General features: G+C 43.6%; 1 pseudogene; it reads left to right on the top strand.

The window, feature by feature from the left end:
* Window positions 1,725-3,963, top strand: LOC108637748 (annotated as a pseudogene).

Raw genomic sequence — 8,511 nt, 5'->3', positions numbered from 1 at the left:
CTACAGGGAGAAGCCCGCTCCTTTGTTGTGCCCTTGAAGGTCTGGACAGCTGGAGAACAGCTTGCGGTGAAATGTGTTGGCTTGTACTCACCTTCAAAGCGTTTGTTTGCAATGACAGGTTCAACCCTGTGTTCTTAGCTTCCTGGACTCTGTAGCTCACTAAAGAGGATAGAGGAGGAAAAAAGAACACAAGAGGAAAATATCAATAGGGAAAATTGAAACAGGTGTAAGTGTTTTGTTGTTGTTTTTTTTAATTGGGGTATAGCAATAAACAATGCTGTGGTAGTTTCAGGTGAGCAGCGAAGGGACTCAGCCATACATATACAGGTGTAAGAGTTTTAATCACAAAGGTATTTCAATACAAAATAAATTTTAAAAGGCAATGTGTCTGCTGAAAATGAAGAAAGAGAAATATTTCCACAGAGATTCCGTTCATACCTGAAAAGTTTTCTCATGGAAGTCGGGCACCAGAATGGGTGGTTAGAAGGTGCTGAGAAACCTCTCACACAAGATCCATTCATCTGCATATTCAACTATTTAAATGAGCTATAACAAAGCATGGGGTGTATGCTGTGACTCAGTGTACCGTCAAGGGAAGCACAGAATAAGAACATTCAACCCAATGTGTTGGGGATCCAGAAGGCTTCCAGGAAAAATGGCCTTTAGCCTGTCATGGAAAGCATGCCTTGGAACTGGAAGGAAAAAATGAGGAGGAACAGCAAAATATGAGGACCTGATTCAGGATAATGCAGCCCAAGACAGCAGAACTGGAGAAGGAGCCCCGGAGACTTTGCTCCTCGGAGGTGACATTAGTGTCAATATACTGCCTCTATCCGCATGGGGTGAACACCTCCAAACCAACAATACTAGGATCATTTGAACCTGTTTAAAAATAATTTAAAAAAAAAACATAGCTCTTATCCGAATATAAAATGAACATGTATTAAAATTTTTAGGCACATTTAAGATAAAGATTAAATTAGATCATAAAGAGTAATGATTATTAATCAACAGGGGAGCTGAGCAGTTATAACCAGTTCAGAAGAGAATGCAAAGACTGGTCATACTTATGGATTTGGAATATTGGAATGATTGTGCAAATTCAGGCAAACGTTTTTGGAGGGAGAGGACGGGAGGAAAACGATCATCTTTTGGTATAGTTTGCATGTCTATAGGTAAAAATTACTTTGCATTGCTCAGTTAGCTACAATTTATAGAATTGTAAACTAGCTCAAAGACACTGAAAGACTGTAATTAGGTAAGCTGAAGGGTGTTTTCTGGACAACCTGAAGGAACACCTCATTTTATTGCTCTTTGCTTTACTAGGCTTTGCAGATACTGTGTTTGTTGTTTTATTTTTTTACAAATTGAAGGGTTGTGGCAACCTTGCATTGGGCAAGTCTATAGGTGCCATTTTTCCAAACAAATCTGTTCACTCCATATCTCTGTGTCACATTTTGGTAGTAATTCTTGCAATATTTCAGAATTTCATTGTTATTATATTTGTTATGGTGGTCTGTGCTTAGTGATCTTTGGTGTTACTATTGCAGTTGTTTTGGGTCTCCATGAACTGTGCCCATATAAAACGGCAAACTTTATCAGTAAATGTAAGTGTCCTGCTTCTCCACTGACAAGCCGTTCCCCCATCTCTGCCCCTTTCCTCATGCCTCCCCTATTCCCTAAGACACAATAATATTGAAATTAGGCCAATTAGTAACCTTACAATGCCCTCCAAGTGCTCAAGTGAAAGGAAGAGTTACACATCTCTCACTTTAAATCAAAAGCTAGAAATGATTAAGCTGAGTGAGGACAGCACGTCAAAAGCCAGGATGGGCCAAAGCTAGACAATAAACAGTTAACCAATTTGCGGATGCAAAGGAAAAAGTTCTCAAAGGAAATTAAAAGTGCTACTTCAGTGAATACGCTTATGGACAAGAAAGCAAAACAGCTTTATGCGGATATGGAGAAAGCTTTAGTGGTCTGGATAGAGGATCAAATCAGCTACAACATTTCCTTTAGCCCAAGACTAATCCAGAACAAAGCCCTAACTCTCTCCAATTCTGTGAAGGTGGAGAGAGGTGAAGAGGCTGCAGAAGGTTTGAAGCTAGCAGAGGCTGGTTCATGAGGTTTCAGAAAATAAGTTGTCTCCATGATATAAAAGTGCAAGATGAAGCAGCAATTACTGACGTAGAAGCTGCAGCAAGTTATCCAGAAGTTTAGCTTAGATAATTAATGAAGGTGGCTACACACTAAACAACAGATTTTCAGTGTAGATGAAACAGCCGTCTATTGGAAGAAGATGTCATCAAGGAATTTCATAGCTGGAGAGAAGTCAATGTCTTGCTTCAAAGCTTTAAAGCACAAACTGCCTCTCTTTTAGGGGCTGATGCAACTGGTGACTTGATGTTGAAACCAATGTTCATTTACCATTCTGAAAGTCCTAGAGCTTTTAAGAATTATGCTAAAACTACTCTGCCTGTACTCTATAAATGGAGCAACAAAGCCTAGATGACAGTGTATCTATTTACAGCATGGTTTAGTGAATATTTTAAGGCTACTGTTGAGACCTACCGCTCAGAAAAAAAGACTTTCAAAATATTACTGCTCATTGACAATGCACCTGGTCACCCAAGAGCTCTGATGGAGATGTATGAGATTAAAATTGTTTCATGCCTGCTAACACAACGTCCGCTCTGTAGCCCATGGACCAAGGAGTAACTTCTACACTCAAGTTTTATCAGTATGTAAGAAACACATTTCATGAGGCTATAGCTGCCATAAGTAGTGATTCCTCTGATGGATCTGGGCAAAGTAAATTGAAAGCCTTCTGGAAAGGGTTCCCCTTTCTAGATGCCATTAATATTCATGATTCATAGAAAGAGGTAGAAATGTAAACGTTAACAGGAGTTTGGAAGAGGTTGATTCCATTCCTCATGGATGACTTTGAGCAGTTTAAGACTTCACCGGCGGAAGTAATCGCCGAAGTGGTAGAAACAGGAGAACTGGAATTAAAAGTAGAGCTTGAAGATGTGACTGAATCACTGCAATCTTATGATAAAACTTGAACAGATGAGGAGTTGCTTCTTGAGGGGAAAAAAAAAATGGTTTCTTAAGATAGAATCTACTCGTGCTGAAGATGATGTGAAGATTGCTAAAATGACAACATAGGATTTATATTATATAAACTTAGTTGCTAAAGCAGTGATGAAACGGATCAGGACCCTGCAGTGGGGTCTTCCCAGAGACAGACCCCACTTCTTCCTTGTGCCCCCTACCTATGGTAAGCCTTCCTCGAGTTCCAAAAACCAAATTTAATCAGAAAAGTGAGAAAATACTGAAACAAAGGAAAGCAGTCAAGCAAGACAAAAGAATAGTAGTTTAGCCATAAAACAAAGGGGAGGACCTCTAGTTCCTCCATCAGGTTTATAGATCCTGTCCTGAGCCATACCCTTGAGTTATTTTGCAGATCCTAAAACCTCCACCAAGTGGAAAAAGTTAACTGTATGCTGACCATCAGAATGTAGACACCAGGACGCTTAGAACCAGAAGGTTGATAATTGAGATTCCAGAAACATCACCCTGTTCCCTCACCACCAAACCAATCAGAAGAGTGTACACAGATGGTCATATACCCTGTCCGTCTCCATCATTTTGCCTTTAAAAACCCTTCCCTGGAAACCATCGAGGCGTTTGGTCTTTTGAGCCTGATCTGTCCATCCTTCTTGCCTGGCCCTGCAATAAGCTCTGAACTTTCCTTCACCACAGTCCAGTGTCAGTAAATCGACTTAACTGCATATAGAGTGAGCACCCCCAAGTTTGCTTCAGTAACAGTGGCAAGGATTAATTTTGAAAGAAGTTCCACTGGAGGTAAAAATGCTATTGAAAAGCATTCTATGCCACAAAGAAACTGCTTGTGAAAGGAAGAGTCAATTGATTAGGCAAACTTCCTTGCTCTTTTTTTAAGAAACCACCACAGTCAACTTCAGCAACTGCCACTCTGATCAGATCAGTCATCAGCCACCATCATCCACCAGCAGCAAAACACTCCACAGGCAAAAAGATGATGACTCAAAAAAAAAAAAAAAAAAAAAAAGATGATGACTCATTGAAGGCTCAGATAATAGCACTTTTTAGTAGGAAAGTATTTTTAAATTAAGGTATGTACATTGGGTTTTAGATGTAATACTGGTGCATACTTTATTAATAGACTATAGTATAGTTATAGTAAACATAACTTTCATATGTGCTGGGAAACCAAATAATTCATGTGACTTGTATCATTGCTTTAATCCTTCTAAGGCAGGGGTCTGGAACTGAACCCAGACAAGCTCCTGGGGATGCCTGTGTTTTTGCCCCCTATGAAGTAAAGTGAAGTCATTCAGTTGTGTTGGACTCTTTGTGACCCCATGGATTGTAGCCCTCCAGGCTCCTCTGTCCATGGGATTTTCCAGGCCAGAATACTGGAGTGGGTTGCCATGCCCTCCTCCAGGAGATCTTTCCAACCCAGGGATCGAACCGAGGTCTCCTGCATTTCAGCTGGATTCTTTAGCAGCTGAGCCACAAGGGAAGCATCCTGTTAAATTTCTTTTTTTTTTCCCCTCTCTTTCTAGTTGAGGGTTATTGGTGATTTATGTATCCCACTTCTCTGTGAACAGGTGACAAGTGAAGTAATCCTAAATAAATATTAAAGGCTTAAATAGTAAGGATTGCAGGACAAATAAATACAATTGTATTTCAGCTTTTAAATAAAATTGAAGGTGACACTTGAGATTTGTTCTCTGCGTGGAGTTCTGCCCCCTCCCCCATTCTCATCAACCAGCTTGCTGTCCCTTTCCACAGTATCGTTACCAGGCCTTTAAAAAACAGCTTCACTGTGGTTTATGGGAATCCCTAATTTACAACAGGCAGGCTGACCCAGATGATAAATTACAGGAACAAGAAAAGTAGCTTAGGTCCACACTCTTAAATGAGGAAATAACAATGAGAAAGTCACATCACAAAGAGAGTAAGAGTAAGTTTTGGGGGGGAGCTGGAATGAGGGTGAGGCCTTAATTGGGGTGAAGACTAGGCAAATCCATCCATCATTCATCCTTCTCCATCCATCCTTCAACTAGGACTTTTTACTGCTAAGCAAATGTGCTGGTTACCATGTTAGGCAACTAGGGATATATGAATAAAAACACAATTCTTGTCCTGCAGTTGCTTACATTTTAAAGAGAGGTATCTGTTCCAACAAGATGGAGAAAATCATTACGTTTCCTCCAACTGACACAGGTCTGGAGGTAAGATTTTGGAAACTCTATGACGAGGTGGCCCTCTAAGGTATTTACGGGGGATCTTTTCCTTGCTGGTCCTGCTCCCCACCCCCAACCCTGCCACACACACAATGGGTACTTAGCTACTAATCATTTGAAGGATAGTTAATTAGTGCATGCTAAGTCACTTCGGTTGTGTTGACTCTTTGCCACCATATGTACTGTAGCCCACCAGGCTCTTCTGTCCATGGGGATTCTCCAGGCAAGTATATTGGAGTGGGTTACCGTGCCCTCTTCCAAGGGATCTTCCCAACCCAGGGATCAAAACTGTCTCCTGTGACTCCTGCATTGCAGGCAGATTCTTTACTGCTGAGCCACCAGGGAAGACTAAATTCATGATAGTAACTAGTTATTAATAATTCATTATTTTATTATGTTACAATAAAATTTTTATTGTTACTTCATAAATAAGTGTATTGATATACTACAATAATGAATTAATTCATTTTATTAGTAAATATATTTGTTCACTGCAATAATTAAGATGAATTAAAAGTAATGCAGTCAATTACTAATAAAGTTTCATAATGATTAATAATTTGCAAATGTGCTGCAACCGCTCAAGAACTGTTATGGGGAATATTCGCTGGTTCTTTCCACCCTTTGGCCTCAGGATGCTGGCCACCACTGTTGGTTCTTGAACTCTCTTACTTTCTCAATTTCAAAAAGTCCTGCTTGGCAAACCGAGGGTTTGTCAGTTTGTCCCTTCTGTGGGTTTGTGACATTTTGGAAGGTACTTTCTGGCCTTGCTACCAGTCTAGAGGGAAGATTGCAGAGAAGCTTGGTGAACCCGGGATGCTCTGGAAACAATCTGGCTTTCCAGACCCCAGCGCCGTTCAAGGAGTTTTCCTCTGGGATGTGGAACCACACGGGGTGGATGCTGAATAGAGTGTCGCCCAGTACAAGGTGACGGAGAACTCAAACCAGTTCAAGAAGACCCTTGATTAATGGATGAATAGATAAGCATGTGGGCTTCCCAAGTGAAGCAGTGGTAAAGAATTTGCCTGCCAATGCAGGAGATGTAGGAGACGTGGGCTCAATCCCTGGGTTCAGAAGATCCCCTGGAGAAGGGAACGGCTACCCACTCCGGTATTCTCGCCTGGAGAATCCCGTGAACAGAGGAGCCTGGCAGGCTACAGATGGTCCATGAGGTTACAAAGAGCTGGACATGACTGAGCGACTAAGCAAGCACGCAGATAAGCAGCAGGGTTATTAAGGGAAGTCAGGGAAGTTCCAGGAACACTCAGGCCTTCCAGGACAGGGTCATAGGAAGCAAGTGCTGGACTCTCCCTCGCACTTTCCCTCTAGGTCGTGGTTGGAATCCTGAGCCAGGGGCCTTTGCTCTGATCTGCAGTGACATTTCTGATCTTCTCAAGAACATCATACCAGAAAAGGTCATGCTAGAGCACCCAGAAGAGCAGGTGAGCTATCTCCAGGGACAGAATCTGCCCTGAACACAGCCCCAGCCTGGGGCTCAAACTTGAGCACGCCACGTCAAGGGTACCTGCACCTGCTCACTGCAGACTTTCAGTGTGTGCCGCATTGATGGTGATGATGTCCGTGGCGATGGTAGTAACCACACGGATCTCCTTTGCCCCTGATATTTGGGGAGGAACAGTTCATCAAGGTGGTCAGTTTCTAAATGGGTGATCCAGGAAATTTCCCTTGCCTCCAAGTAGAGTGAGGTTTCCAGAAGCTGGCCTTGACCAGCTCCACTCTCACACCTCAAGACGTGTGGCGTTGTTAGGGGCCTTCCAAGAGCCGGCCCTCCTGGGGCTTTCAGCATAACTTCCCCAGGAACAGGGATGGTTTAGCTTCAGAGCCCAAGGACTCCCATCACCCTCTCCCCTTCCTCCTTCCTCCCTCCTTCCTCCTCTCCATTCTTCCTTCTTTCTGCTGTCCTGGCTTTCGGGGAGAAGTCTTCCCACTGTGGTTCGGGTGACTCTGCCAGATTTCCTTCACATCCTGGAGGGAAGACGAGTCAGTGAGCTCCGGGGCTGTCCCTTTTCCTCCAGCTCCTCCTAGAGAAGAACCCACAGCGCTGGGGAGTACACCCAGACTGTGGGAACCCTAGCATTGATGGGAAAGAAGAGAGGGGCTTTTGGGTCTCTCACTTTCCTGTCCGTTAAGAGTCATCATTCTCAACCAAGGTTTGAGGCCCAAATTGTGATGGAAACCCCAGGTTTCAAGGCTGCGGTGGTGCAATACGGGGCAAGATTGCGGACAGGAAGTGGTGTGGCTGCATGGGTGAGAAGGAAGGACTTCCTCCCTCGCTGACACTTTCTATTCTGAAAGCGCCTTTCTCAGCCTGCTTCCCTTCCTTCCAGCCTGACAAAGAGCCACTCGCAGATTTAATTCACACGCAGGGCCCAGCGTCTGGCACACGCAGCAGGGTGAACATAACCAATCAAATCCAGTCTCCAGAACAGGTCTACCTCCCCTGTCCCTCTTGGAGTAATTTATACAGATTTTCTGCCTTTTCAGAGTAGGAGGTGGAGAGCTGAGACAGCCCCTAATGTCACTGGGATCTTGGCAGAGACAATCTTAGCAACGAGGTTGATGACTCTTTGGTTTTCAGAACGCTCGTCACATCTCCAGTTATCTTGGAGGGGACTTGGCCCCATCACTGTTGACTCACTACCCTGGGCTACCCTAGTTTTTGGTTCCCTAACTCCAAATTGACTGTTGACATCAAATGTGGGGGGCCTAACCCTCCCTAAATGTGAGCTCAAACTCAGTGAGCACCCAGCTTAGGAAGGAAGCCCCAGAGTTCATCAGATAATCTGAATAAAGTTCTCAATCAGCAGATAAGGCAGCTGGCACATTGGAGCCAAGTAGCCGGATTGGGATAGTGGGGTATTTAGGAGACATAACCGAAGGACTTGGAGGAATCAAATATGATGTATAGGTTTCCGACCAGGTGGATGTTGGAGCCTTTAACAGACAGTTAAAAACAGATTGAGAAGCATATTGGAGGAGAAGATGATGAGGCCGAGTCCAGCTTTGAACATGTTGAAGGGGAAATGCTTGTGAGAGGTCCTCTCAGAGACACATGACAGGCAGCTGAGCATACAGGTCTGCCCTCCGAAGAGACAGCGGGGCTGTGGGTACCGATGTGGGAGTCGTCAGTATAGGGACAGGTGGTGATCGAGGCTCTGAGAAGGGGAGACCCCTTTATACTGACAAGCAGCACAGA

Source organism: Capra hircus, chromosome 16 (assembly GCF_001704415.2).
Source record: "Capra hircus breed San Clemente chromosome 16, ASM170441v1, whole genome shotgun sequence".
Classification (NCBI taxonomy): Eukaryota; Metazoa; Chordata; class Mammalia; order Artiodactyla; family Bovidae; genus Capra; species Capra hircus.
The sequence above is the reverse complement of the archived record's forward strand: the minus strand, read 5'-3'. Positions and strand labels throughout refer to the sequence as shown.